At 39.4% G+C, this 22,887-nt stretch overlaps 1 pseudogene; it reads right to left on the bottom strand.

Moving 5' to 3' along the window:
- Nucleotides 1-2,516: 2,516 nt before the first annotated feature.
- Nucleotides 2,517-21,967, bottom strand: LOC143645663 (syndetin-like; annotated as a pseudogene).
- Nucleotides 21,968-22,887: the final 920 nt, after the last annotated feature.

The following is a 22,887-nucleotide window of genomic DNA, read 5'->3' as shown; positions in this document are numbered from 1 at the left end:
GAATACCTGGGCTCTATCTAAGATTCTACAAATGTTTCACTTAATAAGTCTATTTTTCAGAAACTTAAGGCCTCCAAATTATTTCTCTGCCAAATAAGCCCTGAAACCCAGAGGTGCCAATAACATCATCCAGTTTTATTTCTCTACCCCACAAGATTGACACCTCTTTTCCAGCATGAAGAAGCTAAAATGGTCATTGCCTAGACACCCCTTAACATTGAGAGAATGGTCAAATAAAAGAAGGAGGAGGTGTAACTGGGAAATCAGGATTTTAAAAATGATTATGACTACTGACTCATTATATAGATATTTCTTTTTAGTTTCTAGTGTATCAAAATAGCCACAAAGAAATAAATCGTTGAACTGTAATCCAGTAGCCTTGATCTTATGTAATGATTGCGTAACTGTATAGCTTTTACAGTGTGACCACGTGATTACGAAAACAGGGTGACAAGCACTCCCTTTATCCAGTGTATGGGTAGATGAATAATACAATAAAGATATGCCTGAAAACAAATAATAGGTCTGGGGGTGGGCCATGGTGGCTCAGCAGGCATATTTCTCAATTCTTGGTGCCTGCCCAGGCAAAAAAAAATCTATTGGGTACACGGGTGGTTCAGTGGTTAGAATGTTCCATGCAGGAGACCTGGGTTTGATTCCTGGACCACGCATCCCCCCCCAAAAAAAGGTCTGGAATATGGGGGAAAATACCCCTATGTAAACTATAAACAATAGTTACAATACTACTTTAATATTTCATCAATTGTAAAAAATGTAACTACTCAAAAATACAATTGCAAAAAAAGTGGTATCATCAGTTGTAACAAAGTTTCCACACCAATGCAAGTGTTGGTGGTGAGTGGTTGTTTATAGGTTTCCTCTATTTTATGCAGGATTGTCTGTAAACCTACAACTTCTCTAATAATTTTTTAATCACTTTCTCATAAATGTATGAGTTTATTTCTAAACCCTCAATTCGATTCCATTGATCTATATAGTTATCCTGATGCCTGTGACACACAGTCTTGAATACTGGAGGTTTGTAATAAGTTTTAAAATTGGGAAGTTTGAATCCTCCAACTTGGTTCTCCTTTGTGTTTGAGTATTCTGGGTCCTTTACATTTCCGTATAAATTTTAGGGTAAGCTTTTTTCTTTTTTTTTTACAAAAAAAGGGGGGTGCAAGAGAGATTTTGACATGATTTTTATTTCTATCAGTTTGTACTAATGTGCTCGGTTTTCACACTGGATTTTAGGAATGTAGCTTTACTTTTTGTTTTCTAAGTCAGTCTGGTTAAACATCTGTCAATTTGTTAATCTTTTGAAAGAACCAGATTTTGCTTCATTAATTTTGTCTATTTTTTTCATAATGGAGTATAATATTTATTAAATGCCATCATTTATGATCACTTTATGACAAAAATAACCCTTGCATAAACTTTGATATTTAAAAGCATAAAGAGGGGTGCACAGGTGATTCAGTGGTAGAATGCTCACCTTCCATGAGGAAGATCTGGGTTTGATTCCTAGACCGTGAACCCCTCCCCCCCAAAAAAGCACAAATGACATATTGATTTTTCAACTACTTTGTAAACATGTACATTAATTCTTATGCAGTGCTCATAACTGGGGACACTATACAGACATTACCCTCTCATATTATGCTTCTTAAACCCAAGCTTTGGAGTGTAGAAAAATCCTTTCTCCAAAAACTGCCCATGGATATATTAAAACACTGTTCCTTTTAATTATACACTTACAGTATGTTCTAGTTTGCTAGCTGCTGGAATGCAATGCACCAGAGAAGGATTGGCTTTTAATAAAAGGGGATTTATTTCATTAGTTCTTCAGAGGAAAGGCAGTTAACTTTCAACTGAGGTTCTTTCTTACATGGGAAGGCACAGGGTGATCTCTGCTGGCCTTCTCTCCAGGCCTCTGGGTTTCAACAACTTTCCCTGGGGTGATTTCTTTCTGCATCTCTAAAGGCCTGGGCTGAGCTGTGAGTGCTTAGATGAGGTATGCTGAGCTGCTTAGGCTGTGCTACATTGAGCTCTCCCATTTAAGCACCAGCCAATTAAGTCAAAAGTCATTCATTGCAGCAGGCACGCCTCCTAGCCAACTGCAGATGTAATCAGCAATAGATGAGGTTCATGTACCTTTGGCTCATGTCCACAGCAACAGAACTAGGCACCTTTACCTGGCCAAGTTGACAACTGACTCTAACTACTACACAGTACATTCTTCTGTAAAAGGTATAACTGTAGGCATATAACAATAGTTACAATGAGGCAATAATATCATTTCAGGAAGGGATTACAACTGAGACTAAAAGCTGAATAGAAGAGACCAGAGCATATAAAAATCATTTGAAAACCACACAACTTAGATGCTTCTCATTTTCCAACATGCACGAAGTTTTCTTAGCAGACAGTTGTCAGGAGTGCATGGGAAACTGGCTTATTTGCTGCTAGATATGCTGAGAGATGATCAGTGTCACTGAGGAAAACAGCTGTGTTCATTATCTTTTGAGTCTATCTATATCATCTATATCTGCTAGTAGTTTTTGTCTTGCCTTCTGATTGATATAAGATCCCAAGCAAACATTCACCAGATTTGTTAACAGCTCCTTAATGTGCTCTTATTATTATTTTTTTTTTTTGCATGGGCAAGCACCAGGAATCAAACCTGGGTCTCTGACATGGAAGGTAAGAACTCTGCCACTGAGCTACCGTGGCCCACCCATTAATATGCTCTTTAATCCAGTGTCCCATACCATTTTCAGTCTGGTAGTAGGCTTTAAGATAAATTTTCACAAATTCTTTATCAGGTATGGGTCGAATGTCTGTTAGTTTTTCAAGTTTCGTTAGAAACTGTTGAAAATCCAACTGCATCAAGGCACAGTCCTCGTCACTACACTTCTTGACATTGGCATATCCTTCCACTATAGTTGTGTTAGCCAGTCATATACTATGTTCCCAAAGTGCATTAGACATGAGCAAGGGTATCCGGACTCTCATAGAAACTTCATTTAGCCTCCTGTTAAACTATTCAAATTCCTTTAAGAATGCATCTACATATATGTCATACTGTGACATAATTTCTTTTACATCCCATTTCATATTAGCCATTTGGAACAGCATCTGTTCCTAATCAACAGCTTTGCCAGCCCACTATCCAGTATACTGGCATTTGCCCAGTCCACTGGCAGTTGAGACTGTCTGAGACTGAAACTGCTGAAGAAAGGGTTTATGACTGCAGGCACCGCAGCATCCAGATGTGGCTGAAGGAACCCTAATTGTTCAGCCAAGAAAGCCAAGGATTCTGTAGCTACCACTCCTTCCACCAAACCATATAACGTATCCCCAGATGTCAAAACCACTAGCTGACAGAGGTGCGCGCTCAGTACCTTCTCCTCTCCTTCTTCTGCTGCTGTGAGTATGGGAGCAGGATCGGCGGAAACCTCCAGATCAGTAAGGATTTCCTGTATTCTGTTAAGAGTTGTTCTTAGTCTACTGCTACTAAAGCCTAGTCTTGATGACTCCAATGAACCATTCTGGCCTGCAAATGTACATATTGCATACAAGTAAATAATGAAATAGCTGAGACATGAAATGGATATTTATGAACATTTAAATACGTTCATCATCTGCATATATTTTCCTGTCCAGATGAGAGCTTTCAGAAGAGAGAACCTTGAATACCAGGGTCATGTCAGTGACAAGACACATTCCTGAAAATTTCCTGGCTTTTCTCTTCAAGAAATCGACAGTATGATAGGATTTTCTTTTTATACAAGCATTCTGATTAGTTCTCTGCCCTTGAAGGAAGGCTAATTTTCCCTATTATTTTTACATTCTTGGTTCCATCTATGTCCATTCTTCTTGCTGAAGGTATAGTTTGCTTTCCTTTTTCTAGTTTCTACCATTTTGCCTCTTGAATTTTAAATATCATATGTTTTTCTCTCTTTTAACCTTTACCGATAATCTTTATTTCTATGCTTTTCTCCAAACATCTGCGTTTTAGTTAGTAAGCTGCCAGAATGTGATACACCAGAAAAGGAGTGGCTTTTAAAAAGAGAAATTGATTAAGTTGCAAGTTTAGAGTTCTAAGTCCATGAAAAATGTCCAAATTAAAGCAAATAATATAAAAATATCCAATCTAAGGCATCCAAAGAAAGATGCTTTGGTTCAAGAAAGCCACTGACATCTAGGGTTTCTCTTTCAGCTAGAAAGGCACATGGTGAAATCTGCTACCTTTCTCTCTAATGGCTTCCCTGGAGCTCTGTCTGTTCTATTGCCTCTGCTGATTCTGGTGGCTCTAAAGCTTTTTCCAAAATGGTTTCCACCTAAAGGGCTCCAGTAAGCAATACCATCCACTGTGAATGGGTCGAGACACATCTCCATGGAAATCATCCAATCAAAGGTTACCAATCCACATTTGGGTGGATCATATCTCCATGGAAACAAAGAAAAAGATCTGATTCAGCAATACTGAATGAGGGTTAAAGGACATGGCTTTTCTGGGGTACATAATAGCGTCAAACTGGCACATTCCACCCTTTGGATCCTCAAAAAACATACTCTTTCTAAATGCAAAATACATTCATCCAAAACAATATCAGAGAGACTTAAACCATTTCAGTAACAATACAAATACAATACAAAGTTAGAAACGGTACAAACTCTCATCAAATTCAGCTACAGGCATGGTCTGTCCTAAGGCAAAAATTCTCCTCTGGCTCTGGACCTATAAAAACGCAGAACAAGTTATTTGCTGCCAGCATACAAAGGAGGGGCAGTAACATTCCCATAGTATATTAGTTAGGGCTCTCTATAGAAACAGAATCAACAGGGGACAATCACAAATATAAAACTTATAAAAGTGCCTCACATGACCACAGGAACGCAGCAGGGTCCAAAATCCGCAGGGCAGGCTGTGAAGCTGATGATTCCAATGGAAGGTCTGGATGAACTCCACAGGAGAGGCTCACCAGCTGAAGCAGGAAGAGAGCCTATCTCTTCTGAATCCTCCTTAAAAGACTTCCTGCGATTAGATTAAGCATCACTCATTGCAGAAGACGCTCCCCTTTGGCTGATTACAAATGGAATCAGCTGTGGATGCAGCTGACATGATCATGATTTAATTCTATGAAATGTCCTCATCGCCACAGACAGGCCAGCATTTGCCCAACCAGAAAAATAGGTACCACCACTTGGCCAAGTTGACACATGAACCTGACCATGACACATGGCCATAGGGAGAAATTGGAAGGAAAACGGGGGTCACCAGACCCAAGCAGCTTCAAAACCTTGCAGGGTAAACTCCATCAAAATTCAAAGTCTGAGAGTCATTTATCTTCAGGGCTTTAGAAAATGGCAGCCCCACCCTTCCCAAGGGCCTATGCAGTGGTCTACCTCTCTCTGAACACAACCTTGGGGGACATTGGAGAGAACACATTTTTCTTGGCTCCACCCTCTCCAAGCACTGGTACTGTGCCCAGGTTCTCTGCCATCTCAACTTAACCCCTCCAGGACAAAGTGGTGGCAGCCAGCCTCTTCCCAATCCCCAAGATCTGTGCTGCACCCTCTCCAATGCCTGAGGTGGCACAACTCTTCCACTGCACAGAGTCGGAAGACCCACTCTCTGCCTTTGGAAAGAACTCACTCTCTACAAGTGGTTGTGTGGGTCCATTCTCCTGGCCCACGGTTTCTTGACTTCAGACCTTAGTTTCCATGGTTCAGCCTCTGAAGTTATTTTTCCTTCAATTTGCCCCTTTTTTTCTCCCATTTAGTCCTGACTGGCAGTGGTTCTGTTTATACAGATCCCACAACACTCTTGTTGGCTTTCTATACAGGAGGCTGGGATCATACTCATCAGACAAAAGGACTTTCCACAAATCCTTCCTGGGTAACTCCATCTCAAATCCTCACTTGTCCTATAATGGCTGACTGCTTCCATGTTTTGTCAAATCCTCAGGTGGGACCCTATTCACTGGAGTCTCCCCTTCTGGAAGCCCAGAGTTCTTCAGACCACCAATTTCAGGCTTCCTTATACCCAAGATTTCAGTTCTCAATTTATCTTTCCTGATGTTTCTCACTATAAGCTGTAAGGAGAACCAGGCTGCACTCTCACATTTAATTTGGAAACCTCCTCAGCTAAGTATCCTGGGCTGTCGACTTTAAATTCTAATCTCCATCCAACAGCAGTACCCAATTTTGCAAGATTCTGTACCACTTTAAAACAAGGGTCACCTTCTTTCCAGTTTGCAATTGGGTGGGTCACATGTCCATGGAAACAATACAAAAGATCCTACCCAGCAATATTGAATGAGAATGAAAGAACATGGCTCTTCTGGGGTCCATACTAGATTCCAACCAGCACACTGTTTCTTGTCTTTCCCTCTCTGTGTGTAGTGCTCCCTTTATTATTTCTTGTAGAGCCTGTCTCTTGTTCACAAACTCTCTCAGTTTCACTGTTTGTCTGAAAATATTTTAGACTCTCTCTCAATATTTTTTTGGGGGGTGCATGGTCCAGGAATTGAATCTGGGTCTCCCACATGGAAGGTGAGCATTCTACCACTGAACCACCCATGCAACCTCCTCCTCATTTTTGAAGGACAGTTTTGTCAGACATAGAATTTTTGGTTGACAGGTATTCCCTTTCAGTATCTTAAATCTGTCTACAACTGCTTTCTTGCCTCCATGATTTCCACTGAGAAATCCACACATAGTCTTATTAAGCTTGCCTTGTATGTGATGAATCACTTTTCTCTTGCTCATCTAAGAATTCTCTCTGTCTTTGTTCTAGTTTGCTAGCTGCTAGAATGCAATATACCAGAAACAGAATGGCTTTTAAAAAGGAGAATTTAATAAGTTGCTAGTTTACAGTTCTAAGGCTAGAAAATGTTCCAATTAAAACAAGTCTATAGAAATATCCAATCTAAGGCATCCAGGGAAAGATACCTTGGTTCAAGAAAGCCGACGAAATTCAGGGTCTCTCTCTCAAGTGGAAAGGCACATGGCAAACATGATCAGGGTTTCTCTCTCATCTGGAAAAGCATGTGGCAAACACAACATCATCTGCTGGCTTTCTCTCCTGGCTTTCTGTTTCATGAAGCTCCCAGGGAAGCATATTCTTTCTTCATTTCCAAAGGCTGCTGGCTGGTGGATTCTCTGATGGCTATGTCATTCTGCTTTCTCTGAATCTCTCTCATTCTCCAAAATGCTTTCCTCTTTTATAGGACTCCAGAAACTAATCAGGACCCACCCAAATGGGTGTGGACATGCCTCCACCTAATCCAACTTAACAACCACTCTTGATTAAATCACATCTCTGGGGAGATGGTCTAATTACAGTTTCAAACATACCATGCTGAATAGGGATTAGAAGAAATGTATGCCTTTACAAAATGGGATTAGAATAAAACATGGTTTTTCTAGGGTACATACATCCTTTCACACTAGCACAGTCTTTGACATTTGGTAATCTGATTAGTACTGTCTTGGAATAGGCCTATTTGGAATATATTCTCTTTAGGGTATGCTGAGCTTCTTGGATCTATAATTTTATGTCTTTCATATGAGTTGGGAAATTTTTAGTGATTATTTCCTCCATTATTTTTTCTGCCTCTTTTCCCTTCTGTTCTCCTTCTGGGACACGCATAACACTTATATTCATGTTCTTTGTGTTATCATTCAATTCCCTGAGACCCTGCTCATATTTTTCCATTCTTTTCCCTATCTGTTCTTTTGTGTTTAGGATTTCAGATGTCCGTTCCTCTAGTTCTGCCATTTATTTTTGCAAGTTTTCAAGTCCTTCGTCATGGTCACCCAGTACCTTTTTCATATTCTTCAGCTCTTTTGCCACATTTTCCTTTAACTCACAGATTTGATTTAGAAGATTTGTAAGAACATATTTAATTAGTTGTTTCATCTTCTGCATCTCATTTAAAGTGTTAATTTGTTCTACTGACTGGGCCATATTTTCCTACTTCCTACTATGAGTTGTGTTTTTTGCTGATCTCTAGGCATCTAATTTCCATGATTAGTTTATTCTGGGGGTAATTTTCTCTCTTTTGCCTACGTTTTTCTTGTTGGTTGACTTTGTTCTTGATCTGTTCTTTGACACTATTTTCAATTTGTTCAGAACCTATAGCATAGCTTCTGTTGAACTGATCAGAATTTCTCAGCTCCTATTTCTCTCATTCTTGCCCTGCCAGGTTTTCCCAGACAAGACAGGCCCAGGACTCAGGAAGAGGGTGTAATCAATACCAAGTTTCCCTGGGGAAGAGACACCACAGATGTTCAGTCTCTGTGCAAAGCTTCATGATTCTGGGCTTTTCCTGTCCTTCCCAGCAGATGGTGCCTGTCAGCCTGCAATTCCCCACTGGCACAAAGTGGTATGGTGCCTTTAAATCTCAGCAGACCTTGTCCCTGCCAGGGGCATCATTCAGACAGCGGCCCAGGCAGACGATGGGCTTAGACTCTTTCTGTCTTCCAGTCCCTGGGGACTAAATTCTTTGAATAAGAGTGACCACTTGTGATGGGCCATGCCCCTCCCCTTCTTTACTTGGGGAAGATATGCCCTTTAGGGAGTTATGTCCTTTACCTGATTAGGTATTTTGTCTCTCAGATATACCTTAATTCCACCATTGGTTAGGGCAGTGATGGCAACTGGGCTGCTAAAAAGTAAAAAACAAGCAAAGAAAACAAACCCTTTTCAGAGCCTGTGTTCTCCAATCAAGAGCTGAAATCGGTGCCCAGCTGTATGAGCCCTTCTTGGGGCATAGCCCTTTTCTGGGATTCTAAGCTCAGTCAAATCCAAAAGCCTCTGTTTTCCTTTTCATTAGTCCCACCACCTCTCTGCCAGGGAGAGACCCACAGGTTTCTTTCATGCTTGCTCTGGGTTTATGTGTTCAGAGCTTGCTTTTCAGCAGATTGAATTTTTTAATTAAACTTGCAATGGGAGCTTGGTTGAGCTATCTTCACTTGCTCTTAGTAGAGACTGCTTCTTTTTCCCCATGGGGAAGTGAGTCCAAAACACCTGCCACGCCAGTGGAGGAGGGCCACTGCCTCTGATGAGTCCTGTGCTGTGATCTCAGCCCTTTCACACTTTCCAGACTGGTGTATGGTGTGTGTTCAGTCATGAAAGTTCCCCAAACAGTTGTTCCAGAGTGTTCCTGCCTATTTAGTAGCTTCCCTAGAAGACAAACTAAATTCCACACTTCCCTATACTGCCATCTTGCCCCACCCTTCCCTTAAGTTTCTTTAGTTGTGTTTTCATTTTCACTCATGTAATCATGGTTTCTAATTTCTCACGTGATTTCTTCTTAGACCCATTGGTTATTTAGGAGATTGACATTTAATTTCTACATATTTATGAATTTCCTATATTTTCTTCTATTGATTTCTAGCTTCATTACATTGTATTCAGCAAACATACTTTGTATTTCACTACTTTTAAATTTATTGAGACTTATTTATTGCCTAAAATTCAGTCTATCCTGGAGACTATTCCATGTGCACTTAAGAAGTGTGTGCATTCTGCTGTTGTTGAATGGAGTGTTTTATACGTTTAGGTTATGTCTAGTTTTTTTACAGTGTTCTTCAAGACTTCTATTTGCTTTTTGATGTTCTATTTGTTGTAGTCATTATCTAAAGTGGGGTATTGACATCTCCAACTATTATTATCTATTTTTCTCTTCAATTCTTACAGATTTGCTTTATGTATTTTGGGGACTCTATCTGGGATGCACAAGTGTTTATAGCTGTTATACCCTTGTGATGGACTGTCGTGTTTATCATTACAAAACTCCTTCTTTGTTGTAACAATTTTTTACTTAAGTCTATTTTGTCTGGTATTAGTATAGGCATACCAGTTCTCTTTTTTTTTTTTTTTGTATTTACATGGGATATCTTTTCCATTCTTAAATTTTAACCTATGTGTGTCTTTGAATCTAAAGAGTGTCTCTTGTAAACAGCCTGTAGCAGGATCACGTGGTTTTTTAAATTCATTCCTCCAATCTTTGCCTTTTTATTGGAAAGTCTAATAAATTCACAGTCTGTGTGAATACTGATAAAATGGGATTTAAATCCCCCACTTTCCTCTTTGTTTTCTATATGCCTTACTTCATTTTCCCCTTTAGTCCTTTATCACTCTCTCCTTTTGTGTTAAATAGATATTTTCTAGGGTGCCATTATAACTCTTTTTCATTTCTGTTACTATGCTTTTAAAAATTTATTTTTAGTGCTTATACTGGGGATTAAATTTAGCATACTAACATATAACAACCATGTGAGTGAGGTCTTCCAAGGAACCCCTAGATAGGTCAAATAATGAAAATTCTTTGGGTATAAGGATTTATTTTTTGGGTATTTGGATTGAAGGATTTCCATTCCCATTATCCCTCTCTAGTGAAAGCCAGGTTGCCCATATTCATGTGATTATGGTTTGTTAGCTGTCAAGATTATTGTGTTGCTTGGAACAAGACACAGGAGTAAGGCAAATTATAATGCCACAAGACTCCCTGTCCTTTTGAGATTCAGTCATTTTTTAAAATAAATTTTCTCCAGATTGCTGCAAGCCTCTGGTTAATATCCAGAGTTCTGAAAATTTAATTCTAACAATCTTTGCCAGTGTTCTGCTTGCTTTTATGAAAGAGAGGATTTTTGGAGGTTCTTATTCCACCTTTCTTTCTGGTATCAACCCCTTTTACATAGAGCCAATCAAAACAGTCCTGTATTAGTCAAGATTCTCCAGATAAACATACACCATATACAAATATATATATAGAGAGAGAGATAGATAGGTACATATATAAGATTTATTATAGGAATTTGGGGCTCATGTGACTGTGAGGATTGGCAAATTTGAATTCTGTATGTCAGGTTGCAAGCTGGAAGCTCCAGTGAAGGTCAAATTATATTCCTAGGAGAAGCTGGCTAGCTGAATAAAGACTTTACATTTTTCTTTCTAGCTTCTGAAATTCTCAGTTCTCACTTTAAGACTCCAACTGATTAGATGATGAGACTCCCCATCACAGAGGGCAGTCTCCTTTGTCAATTGTAGATGCAACAGCTGCAGTCAATTGACTAATGATGTAAATCCATCTGTGAAATACCCTCACAGTAACAATCAGGCCAGTGCCTGTCTGACCAAACAGCTGGACACATGACACATGAAATTAACCATAAAAAATTCTTTACTAAATTTTTAGCTTAAATTCTATACTTTCCTGCAAATCTATACAAATCCTTTCTTGGTTTAGCAAGGAATTGCATTTCTTCATGGTTTTCTCTGTTATCCACAAAAAAGCACATTAGAGTTTGTAGTTTTGGATTTGAGTGAATGGTGATTTCCACCAACATGATATTACTAACAATGCTACCACTTCCACCACTATTCCAACCAATTTACCTGAAAATTATGAAAACCTATCAATGGATTACTGAGCCTTTATTCAACTGTCCTAATCACTGATGATGGAATTTTTCTGATAAAGCAGATTATTGGGGGTATGAAGCTAGAATTATATTAACCTAATATTAATAGCTGTGAGTTCCACTTGCTCATGAGAGGCCCAATGCACACAGAGGCATTCTGATAAGTACTTGCAGTAAGAACATCATGGATTTAGGGGTGAGGACTATGAATTCTGAATCAGGACCCAAAATGTGGTAAAAATTCCTAAGCAACTTTCAGAAATAAGGTTTAATCAAGGTTCTCAAACCATTTAAGCCAAACTATATAATAATACCATTTTGTAGATAAAAATGGTCAAGTTGGCAATTTCATATGGCTCAAATTAATATATTTGGACCTACCTCTAGATCTTGGAGATGTTCCTCCACAAAAGGAAAAAAATACATAAATAAAAAGAGGGTGGTAAGAGCGGAACTTTTGGTCAAATACTTTTGGCAAACCTTGTAGATTAACTATCATGTTAGTACCCTGAAGATACTGAGAAGTTTTGCAGTAAAACAAAAACAAAAACTTGCTAACTCCCATTTCCCAAATGTCTTTGATCTTGGAACCCTTTTCTCCTGTGGGATACCTTGGGCATACCTTGGGAAATGCAGTCTTTTGGTATCCAAATATGGCAACAAGAACATCTGTGAGTGTCATTTAGGAAAGATGGAGTGTTTGTGTAATGAAAAACATGGCCTTGGGTTTCCAGTTGTTTCGGTACAACATCTGCTGATATATTTCCCAAGGTAATCAGAGGATCCACGCATGGATTGTAAATGAGTTATCTGTATGAGCAAGATATCTTAAGCAACATTAAAATCTAACCTCATAGATATGTAAGATGCCAATCTAAGAGCAATAAATCCTCCCATTTCTTTTCAGCTGAAATGCCCTTCAATTCTCATCCACACTATTCTCAAGTGCATAGAGTGCAATGGTAAGAGTGACAGTTTTCTTTCCTTGTATTTACTTCTAAATTATCACCTTTGGGTAGTACTAATATTGTTTACATCTGCTTTAGTTCAGTAAAATCTTAATCAAGCAATGCCAAATGGAAACTGATGAACGGAGAAATTATTGTCTGAAACACTTGAATAAAGGGAAGGAACTAAAAAACTGATATTGTTAAAACAACAACCACACTGAGAATATACTGTGATTGGTTCAGTGCCCCCCAAAAATATATGGGAACTGGTTCTAAGAGAGTTCTGCCCCTTAATAACTTGGATGTGTTAACAAACTATTGTTGGGCTTCATTTGCTTTGCCTCTAAGTTAAGAAGGAACACCCTAATTGCTTCCAGATGCTTTACTGAATTCTCACCAAATTTTGTCCGGCCTCATACTTTTTACCTTCTTTATCTTTTATCAGCTTTATTTCTGTGCTTATCTTATCCCTTCTTCTAGCCCTAAAATATGAAAAGAAGTAATAACTATCTCTGATTCATGTTTGTTTTCCACATAGCACCTAAGGATGTAAAGAATGTAGTTCTGTAATCAGTGTGAAATGAAGTCCTGAAACCATCCCTTCCTGGCTGTGTGACCTTGGGCGTGTTGCTTTACCACTTTTTTGCCCAGTTTCCTCATATGTAAAATTAGGATCATAATCATACCTACAGCATGTGTTGTTCAATGCTTGCACTGCACTTAGATCAGTGAGTGGCATATAGTCAACATTTAGTAGATGTTAGCTCTTTCATACACTTGTCGCATACTTGATAACTATTTGTTGATTCTGTGGAAGTATGGGTGATTAACAGGCTACTATTCTTTCCTTATCATGAAAATATTTTTCTTGCTCCTAATAACTGTATTAATTCCTTCCCCTTTCCCTCTAAATAGCACAAATAATGTTGCTATAGTCCTAGTAGTCTCAGAAGGAAATATTGAAATTCCAGCATACATTCTTATATCCAAACTTCCTTTTGGAAGTTGATCTCTTGAAGAAGGGTGCAATTTTGTTTATAAACTTGAGCCTTGTCTCTACTAATCTTGGAGAAGTGCTAACTTGGAATTGATGATCTTTATCCTTCTACCAACTGTCCAGGGAGCCTCTTTGGCTTTCAGTGCAATAAGCATTTAGGAGAGAAGAGGGAGGTGAGAACCGTCAAGGGGTTCCCTCCCACTGACTTCATTTCATTCAACCTTTTCTAGAGTGCATGTAAGCTTTTAGCCCCTGCGATTCTCTTCCTTCAATGAAGGCTAACAATTAGTCGGAGACAAAGCTCAAGGCTTCTTCTAGAGCTTTGCTGTCCAATACAGTAGCCACCAGTAGCAGGTGATAATGGAGCACTTGAAGTATGGCTCGCGGAGATGCGCTCTAAGTTGAAAATAGATGCTGTTTTTTGTTTTTTTTTTAAAAAAGGAGACTATATCATTTAAAGTTTTATACTGATTACAGGTTAGTTATGTTGTGTGAACTAAAATATATTATTGAACTTAGCATCAGGTATTTCTTTTTACTTTTTGAATGTGACTACTAGATAATTTTGAATTATATAGGTGGCTCAAATGCGTGTTTGTATCATATTTCTGCTGGACAGCACTGATCTAGCACAAAATTCTAGATCTGGAATGTTCCTTGAGAGGGGCCATGGTTCTAAATTCCCTCCACTTGTTCATTGATTGAATATTTAAAGCAGACCAGTGAGGACTATAATTCTTGTTTCATAGTCAATAAAATTGGGAATTGCTGGAGGCTAAAAACTTTTAAAACAAAACAATGAGATCACTGAATTTTAGGACTGTCTTACTCAAAATTTAAGTTCTCTCTGTGATACCATACAGCATTTTGTTCGCAAACTGACCTCACCTTAAATAACATTAACTTCTTGTCTCAGGTTGGGTTCTCTGGAAGCAGATGCTAAAATGGAATTTGGGGTGCAGGATATAGTTTTACAGTTTAACATCTGTGGAAGAAAGGGGAGAGAAAAAATAGAATGGAGCAGAGAGAAAAGTCAAACTGTGATGCAGGCTCAACAAAGCTCCAGACAGCCCAGCAGGAAACTCTGTTGCAAATCCAGCCTATCAGAGTAACCTCTCACTGGGACCAAATGGCCTGATCTTTGCCCTCCTGATCAGCTGTGTCTGGATATGTATGGCCCCTGAAAGGATATGACACAGGGCAGGGCTGCTTTTTGAAGCTCAGAGCTGACAGAGGCCCTACACGGGCCATATTCACTACCATTGTGTATCCTGGAAGTTACTGAAGGAGGAGCTAGCTGGTAGCTCGATCCCTTAGTGAGAAAGACTTTACTTCCTTTCATTTTTTAAATTCCCCTTTTATTCTTCTAAATACCTCAAAGAGAAATACTTTCTTATTTTCTACAAAGAAATAGCAGCCCTCAAGCTCAGAGCTTGGCAGGCAATAAGAACCTAGCTATAATTTAATATTGTTTGTTTTATCGCATTTATTTGTATAGGTGTCTTCAATTTGGTAACAAATTTATTGGTTTTCCATATATGAAGATACCAAATTTCCCTTATAAAAACTTATTAGGAAAAAATGTATCAAATCAAATAATCAAGGTGTGTCTATTTAATTTAAGGCTCACACTAGAAACCCTCATAGCCTGGGATAAAAATAGGCAAAATTAGGAGAGGGAGAGAGAGCCCAGTCTTCCTAAGGGAAATCAAAATGTAATAGTCATTCCAAGCCAAGAGAGGAGAATCAGTGGGGGTTTGAGAGTCCTAGAAAGCACAGAGCAAGCCTACAGATGTCATAATTTGTTCTGGAATTGAACCACATCAGAATCAACTTTTCCATTTTCAAAGCTACACATTTTTTTTCGGGTCCATATCTTAAAAATCTTGGGGTTCTCACCGAAGTCTCTTATTCCACATTGTTCTGCTGTTATGTAGGGTCTTTACTAGAATATACTTTGCTCTTCTAGCCTGGTTAACTTACAGGGATATCTAGAACCCCTCCTGAGCAGTTGAGACAAAAATGTAGGAGCCTGGTCTCCATTTGTCAGGACTCCTATGATAAATACCACAGCGTGGTTGGTTTAAACAACTGGAATTTATTGTCTAATAGTTTCGGAGGTTAGAAGTCTGAAAACAAGGTAGGCCTATCATGCTTGCTCCTGCATTCTATAGTGTTCTAGTTCTGACTTGCTAGCCATCCTCGGTGTTCTTTAGTGTGTAGGCATATCGCTACCTCTGTCGCGTGGTGATTTCTCTTTCCTTCTCTGGCATCTCTTGACTGTGTCTGAATTTCCTTTGCTTATAGGAACTTCTGCAATATTGGATTAAGCCTTCAGTTTAGCCGATAGCATCTTCAAAAGTCCCATTGAAAGATGGTTTCACATCCATACCCGGACCTGCCTTCATTAGTAACATATCCTAAGATCCTATTTACAGGTGAACTCACACCCACAACACCCCAGTTAGGACTTGTATATGTCTTTTGTGGGGGACATGATTCAAACCCAGTAAGACATTAGTCCTGAAAAGAAAAGATTTATAAGACATTTCAATATTGTAGGGAAGCAGATTATGCCCCTACCTCTATTTCTCACTCAGGCATATATGGAGAAAAACAAAACTAAATTAAGCAGAATAAACTGTGTAATGGAGTTACTTCATGGAGTAGGATGGACTAGAGAAAAAGTGGAGTCAAGTGTACAAGAGAAAAAAAAATTTAATACCCCTCTCTCTCTGGTGTTTGTTACATAGACATCAGGCATTACTGCTACAAGTTTTTAAAAACTAGTTTAAATTTTAAAATAAATAATAAAAACCCAAAAGCTGGTTAGTTGAGATGTGCTACTAGAGGATGCCGTTATAAGCCCTTGAGGAGCTGTCCTCTCTCTGGGGTGCTTAAAGCTGAAGACCTGTCTAGCATTAGAATGCCAAAAGAGTTGTTCCAGAGACTGGTGAACCTGAGGGGAGATAAAGGAACCTTTGTGAGTTTGGGAGATGAACTAGTCATGGATTATGATGGTCAACAAGGAAAAGGAATACAGGAGACAGCATGGATGAGAAAAGTTTCTCTGAAAGCAACTGCTCTGCCTTATGACTTAGATCACAGGGATCTCCCCCTGAAACAGAAATCACCACCGACTCCACGCAGAGAGGCTGTGAGGCCAAAGATCTTTTGTTTATACGTTCAAGGCTCTCTTTCACCACCATCTCTTATTCTGCCTTATTTATTATGCCTTATTTTCAAAGCAGGTATCAGTAACATATTGTACATATGTTTATTTACTTATTTCCACCCCCATTACCCAAACCTTATGAGAGTAGAAATATTGACTATTTTAAAATATATATTAAGAGGTTATAGATTTATAGATAAACTGTGCAAAAGATATTTAGTTCCCAGATACCCTTCCTTGTTCATATGCATAGTTTTCCCTATTATTAACACTTTGCATTAGTGTGGTATCCGTGCTCACAGTTGCCTTGTCACCTTTCAGGCCACTCTTGTTTTTGTCTCCTTTACATGGCTTCTCCTCTACTGCCCTCCCCAATAAGTATGGACATGCCCCATGCTTTCATCCTTCGGTCTCTTCTCATCTATTAATGAATGCTCATCCCCATACTTTTATCAACTACCAGTATACCCATTACACAGTTAATTCAAAACTTATGATGCTCTTTGATATCTCCACAAGCTACAGCCATGTACTTCCAATATTTCTTCCATCCTTTCCAGAAATTTCTATAATGCTCTTAAATTCATCATGTTCTTTTCCAATTTCAATTCACATTCTTACCCCTGTTCTTCCCCCAATATCCTCCATCTCAGTGAATAAAAGCACTAGTCCTACTTCTTCATCTCTCAGCATCTCTTAGCTAAACTATTATAGAAATTATAGCTTCAAAGACTTAAATATATCCATCCTGCCATCCAGAGAGTGTTCCATATAAAACAGGGCACCATGTGGCTCACTCCATGTCTTCAAAGCCTGCAAGGACCATTGAGCAGAAGAACAATGAAAAAAATTTCTCAGCATGATCCATTCCCTTTGTTTTCCCAGCTTCACCTCCCACTGTGTCAACTGGCAGTCCATTATTTTATAAGAAAATGAATCTACTTTCTCTTACTTAAGCTTGTACATTTGTTCTCTTTTCCAAAACTGCCTCATGTACCTTCACCTAGTGAATGACGAAAGTTTATTCAATATCAATATCTAAAATTTTTTCATATATGACACTTTCTCCAACCCCCTTATCACTCACCGAACAGATTCTTAAATTTATGTTCTGATAACTCCTTGACCTTTTGCAATAGAAGCCATCACATTGTACTTTAATAACTGTTACACTGATATCTATCTTTTACCTCTACAAAATATAAGCACTCCAGAGGCTAGATCCATAGTTTAGCCTTTTTAAAATATATTTTTGTCTTCCTATCATTGCATGTAAGTGCTTATTAGGGACCACTGGATGAATGATAAATAAATGAATGAAAAAAGTAAATGAACAACTTTAAGTTCCAAAGGACACGGTAGTAACCACTCAGGAAGCTGTCTATAGCATGAATAGATACCATTCCTCAATCTAAAAATACTGTTTTTCTAATTCTCTTTCCTTCCTAACTCTACCCCATCCCTCTACCTAGTGGTAACAATTCTCCAGATCATAATTCTATACAGTGTCAGTATGACAGGGTTCAGAGAGGGTAGCTCTAACCCTTAAGATGGGGATTCTGGACATTAGTAGATCTTTGCAACACACTCTTGAAAAATTTGGGCTTACTAAGCATCCCCACCCCCTTTACAAAGCTTTCCTAATGCACAAGTTTCTGCTACTTTCACAGCTCAAGTATTAATGTTTAACACTCCTCCCCTGAGCTCGATAATGACTGCAGCATAGCAATCTCTCTTTGTTACCACCTGACATTCCTGAATTACCCTACAACAAATAGCTGGCATCCATTTTGTGGCTGACATTTGAATTGTATTCTTTGTAATGATCACCATTTATCAAAGATCAGCTATTGATTACTCCCATCTGGGTCTGTGGTTTCAGTGACGTGAAGGGGGAAACACCCACATTTCACCTAGGCTTGGTGCACAGACACTGAGCCAAAGCCGGGGAAATGTGGTGGCCAGAGACAAAATGAATAGTACCAATCTAAATGATATTAACTTTTAATAAGCCTAGATTAAAACAGCTCCAGGGACTTAGAGTTCCCGGGGAGGAATAGCAATCCAGGCTGATGAAATAGCATTTTGGCTAGCTTCAGCAGAGATTGGGATGCTGTTTTCTCAGAACCCTGCATATCTTCCATGTAGTTGAAACACCTACTAAAATGCATATTTCACAGTGATTGTTGCATCTCAGCACCTCTTTAACGGGGGTTACACAGAGATGAGATTTGAATCAGAGGGAAAAGGATGCCTCAGGGAAGTTCCTAAATAATTAGATGCAGTTCTGAGACCAGCTGGATGCCACAATAGCAGGTGGAGATGTAGAAAGGTTGGCAAACCAATTATAGGGTTTCTAAAAATTGACAGATTATCATATGCGTTAATGGAATTTTGGGCTATTTAAATTTGGGACCATCTATCTTCTCCTCTTAATAAGTGGCAATAGACGCAAAGTATAGTGGCTGATAACACAAACTGATGTCACACAGGTATGGATTTAAACCCCACCTCAGCCACATGTAAGTCATTGGGTAAATTATTTAATCTCTCTATGAATGCCTACTAATCCATATAGTGGAGATATTTATAATATGCTATGAGGGATTGTTGATGGAATTAATTGACTTTGGTATATGCATGTTGCAAACCGAAATGCCTAGCACCTAAAAATACTATAATAAGAGGTTTTTATCTTTACTGTTATCCATATTACTTCACTCATTCAATGAGTATTTATTGAGGGCCCACAATATGTTCTATGTTGGAGGCAACAATGATGAGAGCAAAAACATGAAAACCAGGAGACAAGATTTCCTACCATCGTGTTACAAGGCCCATGAATAAATTCATTCTAATTTGCAATAATGCTATGCAGATATAAAACAATGTTTAAGATGAGATAAAAAATAATAGCAATGGACTTATTTTAGATAGGTAGGTCAGGGAATTCATCTTCAAAGGGAAGTGAGAACCATGACAGAAGTAGGGGAAAGAGCCTTCCAGGAAGTAGGAAGAACATGTGCAAAGGTCCTGAGGAAAGAGAAAGTCCAGCTTATGTGAGCAGCTGAAGAAGGACCAGTGACCCTTGAGAGCAGAGAGGGGACAGAGATAGGCAGGGGCCAAGTCAAGCTTAGGCTTTTTGACCGTGGGAATGAGGTCAGATTTTATTCAGGTTAATGAGAAGCCATTGATGAATTATGGGGACAAAAGAGCGTATTTATATAGCGTGGTAATTCAAAGATCATCCAAAACGCTTGCTCCTCCTATCAAAGCTAAGGCAATACAAAGAAAGCAATTTGTCACTCTGGACTCAACTTTAGACACCTACTTTCCTATGGACATCAGTACATTCTTATTCTCCAGAAGAGTAATTGAGCCAAAAGATTACATAACAGCAAAATGCAACCCATATATAGAGCAGAAGAGCAATTAGCTTAGTTTCTTGGTTTTTTCCTCAGAGTAGGGGTTAATTATCATAAGCCTTTTGAGTTCATGTATAGCTTAAGAGAGAAAATTTTAATTTCCCCAAATAATCACAGCTCACGTGAATAAATGCAGCTTCCTATTTCAATTACGTTTTAAAAGTTTTGTGAACAACAGCCTTGTGGTAAGAAATTATATCCTTGGAGAGTGCATAAAAACATTTTAATTAAATATTAAAAAGAAAAATGAACACGTATAGATGGAAACTTCAGTAAGACTTTTACGCCTCCTAGATAGTCTGATGATGGCACTTCTCCTTCTTTTGGGAGTTCAGTAGCACTTGAGTATTTTGTGAGAAAGATTATTATCTTCTCAAGTCTTCTCATCAAAGACAATTGTATTGAATAATTATTTAATGAGAATCAGTTAAAGAATTTAAGCTCTCTAACCTTCAGTTTCTACAAGGTATCTGATAAACTCATTTGCCCTAAGGCATGATGATAAAACTTCACCCAGGCATATCCGCTTTTGAAGAGCAAGAGAATAATGCTTAATCTCATGTTGGAAATTGCTAATGGAGGCATTTCCCAGATTAGCTATAAGATATGTGGCAGATGGTAGAGTAAGATAGAGAAGATGCTGGAAGGATAGGTCGAGTTCACCCCTGCTCTAAGGAAAAGCTAGAAAAGTAACAGAAAAATGACAGGGACAGCAATTCCACTAGCGAGGCCCTGGTTGCAAAAGCTGAGGAATTGAAACACAGAGAACCAAAGACCATCTAGCTAGTGTAAAGAGCCTTACCATGCCCCTTTCCAGATGGAGGGCAGGAGCCCTCAGGAGTGAATGGACAGAGAGATGGGGACAAGGGAGTAAGCCAAGCTGCATTCCTTGAATGCAACTCACCCACTTGTGCTGTACCCCCACCCTAGCAACCTCCCCCAGGCCCCAGGCACCTGAACCCTGACCCCCCCACCTGTGCATCCCCACCTCACGTATGCACACATGCCCACCCCAGCCCCACCCACCTCTCCTGTTTAAATCGCACACTCTTGCCCTGCCCACCCACAGGACACAAGCATCTGCAGCCAGCCCCTTGCTCCCTACCTCCCCTTCCCTACTCCCTGCAGGAGCTTACCCATACATGTGGGCCACATGTGTCCCTAGCTCATGCAAGCATGCAACCCTGCTCTATCCAACCCCTGAGCTTTGCACATGCATACACCAGGGCCACCCCACCCCTAGACTTATGCATGCGCATGTCAGCGTCCTCCCCACCCCAGCATCCAAGCATCTGTGCCCAAGCCCCTCAACTCCTGTACCCTGTCCCCCACTGCATGCACACATGCAAACTCACCCGTCCCCCCACCCCAAGCCCAATGCACAAGCATACCCTTGCCCTGCCCCTCCCTCGCAGGTACCCCACCCACCCACCTGGCAGGTGTCCCACCCACCTACCTGGCAGGAGTTCACATATGGATCCATGCCACACAGCTCCTGCCCTGTGCACATGTGCACCCCTGCCCCACCCCCCGACATGCCCCAAGCACATGCACACACACCGCTCCATGTATGCATGCCTATATAAGTCATTACATCCCCAAACACCAGGATATAACTTCTTCTCTAGTGCTCATGGAGCATTCTGCAGGATAGATCATATGCTGGGGCACAAAACAGGTCTTTATAAATTTAAAAACACTGAAATTATTCAAAGCACTTCCTCTGATCACAATGGAATGAAGCCTAGAATTTTCACAAGTATATGGAGATTAAATACACAACCAGTGGGTCAAAGAAGAAATTGCTAGAGAAATCAGTAACTGTCTGGAGATGAATGAAAATGAGAACACAACATATCAGAATTTATGAAATGGTAAAGGCAGTGCTGAAAGGGATATTTATTGTCCTAAAAGTCTTTATTAGGAAAGAAGAAAGAGGGCAGTGTGATGGTGGCTTAGTGGCAGACTTCTTACCTGCCATATCGGAGACCTGGGTTGGATTCCCTGTGCCTGCCCATGCAAAAAAAAAAAAAAAGAAGAAGAAGAAGAAGCAAGAACAAATATCAAGGACTTAACTGCTCACCTGGAGGAACTAGAGAAAGAACAGCAAATGAGCCCCAAAGCAAACAGAAGAAGAGAAATAACAAAAATTAAAGCAGAGTTAAATGAATGGGAGAACAAAAGAACAATAGAAAGAATCAACAAAACCAAAAGTTGGTTCATTGAGAAAATCAATAAAATCAATGGACCCCTAGCAAGGGCTGACAAAGAAAAAAAGAGCAAGGATGCAAATAAACAAAATCAGAAATGAGACAGGGGTCATTACCACAGACCCTGCAGAAATAAAAAACTATCATAAAAGGATACTAGAAACGACTGTATGTCAACAAAAAATATACTGCTTAAGTGAAATGGACAAATTCCTAGCAACACAAAAACAAGTTACACTGACTTGAGAAGAAATAAAGATCTCAACAAACCAATTACATGTAAAGAGATTCAATCTGTCATCAAAACTCTTCCTGCAAAGAAAAGCCCAGGGAGAGATGGCTTCACAAGGGAATTTTATCAAACATTCCAAAAAGAACTGACACCAATCCTGCTCAAGTTTTTCCAAAAACTGAGCAAAAAGAAAAACTACCAAATTCATTTTATGAAGCTAACATCACTCTCATACCAAGACTGGGTAGTGTTAACAGACTGCTGACTTTGGACATTAGATATGAGGCCCAGTGGACTATTTCTGACTGAGAAGTAGAACGGCAAACAGTGGTGTATACACATATGATCCAACGTTGAGCTGTTACAGAAAGGAACAAAGCTGTAAGGCATGCAGTGTTGTAAATGGACCTTTTCTGAGGGAAGATGAGCCAGAAACAAAAAATCAAATATTGTATGGTC

This window comes from Tamandua tetradactyla, chromosome 9, assembly GCF_023851605.1.
Source record: "Tamandua tetradactyla isolate mTamTet1 chromosome 9, mTamTet1.pri, whole genome shotgun sequence".
NCBI lineage: Eukaryota > Metazoa > Chordata > Mammalia > Pilosa > Myrmecophagidae > Tamandua > Tamandua tetradactyla.
The sequence above is the reverse complement of the archived record's forward strand: the minus strand, read 5'-3'. Positions and strand labels throughout refer to the sequence as shown.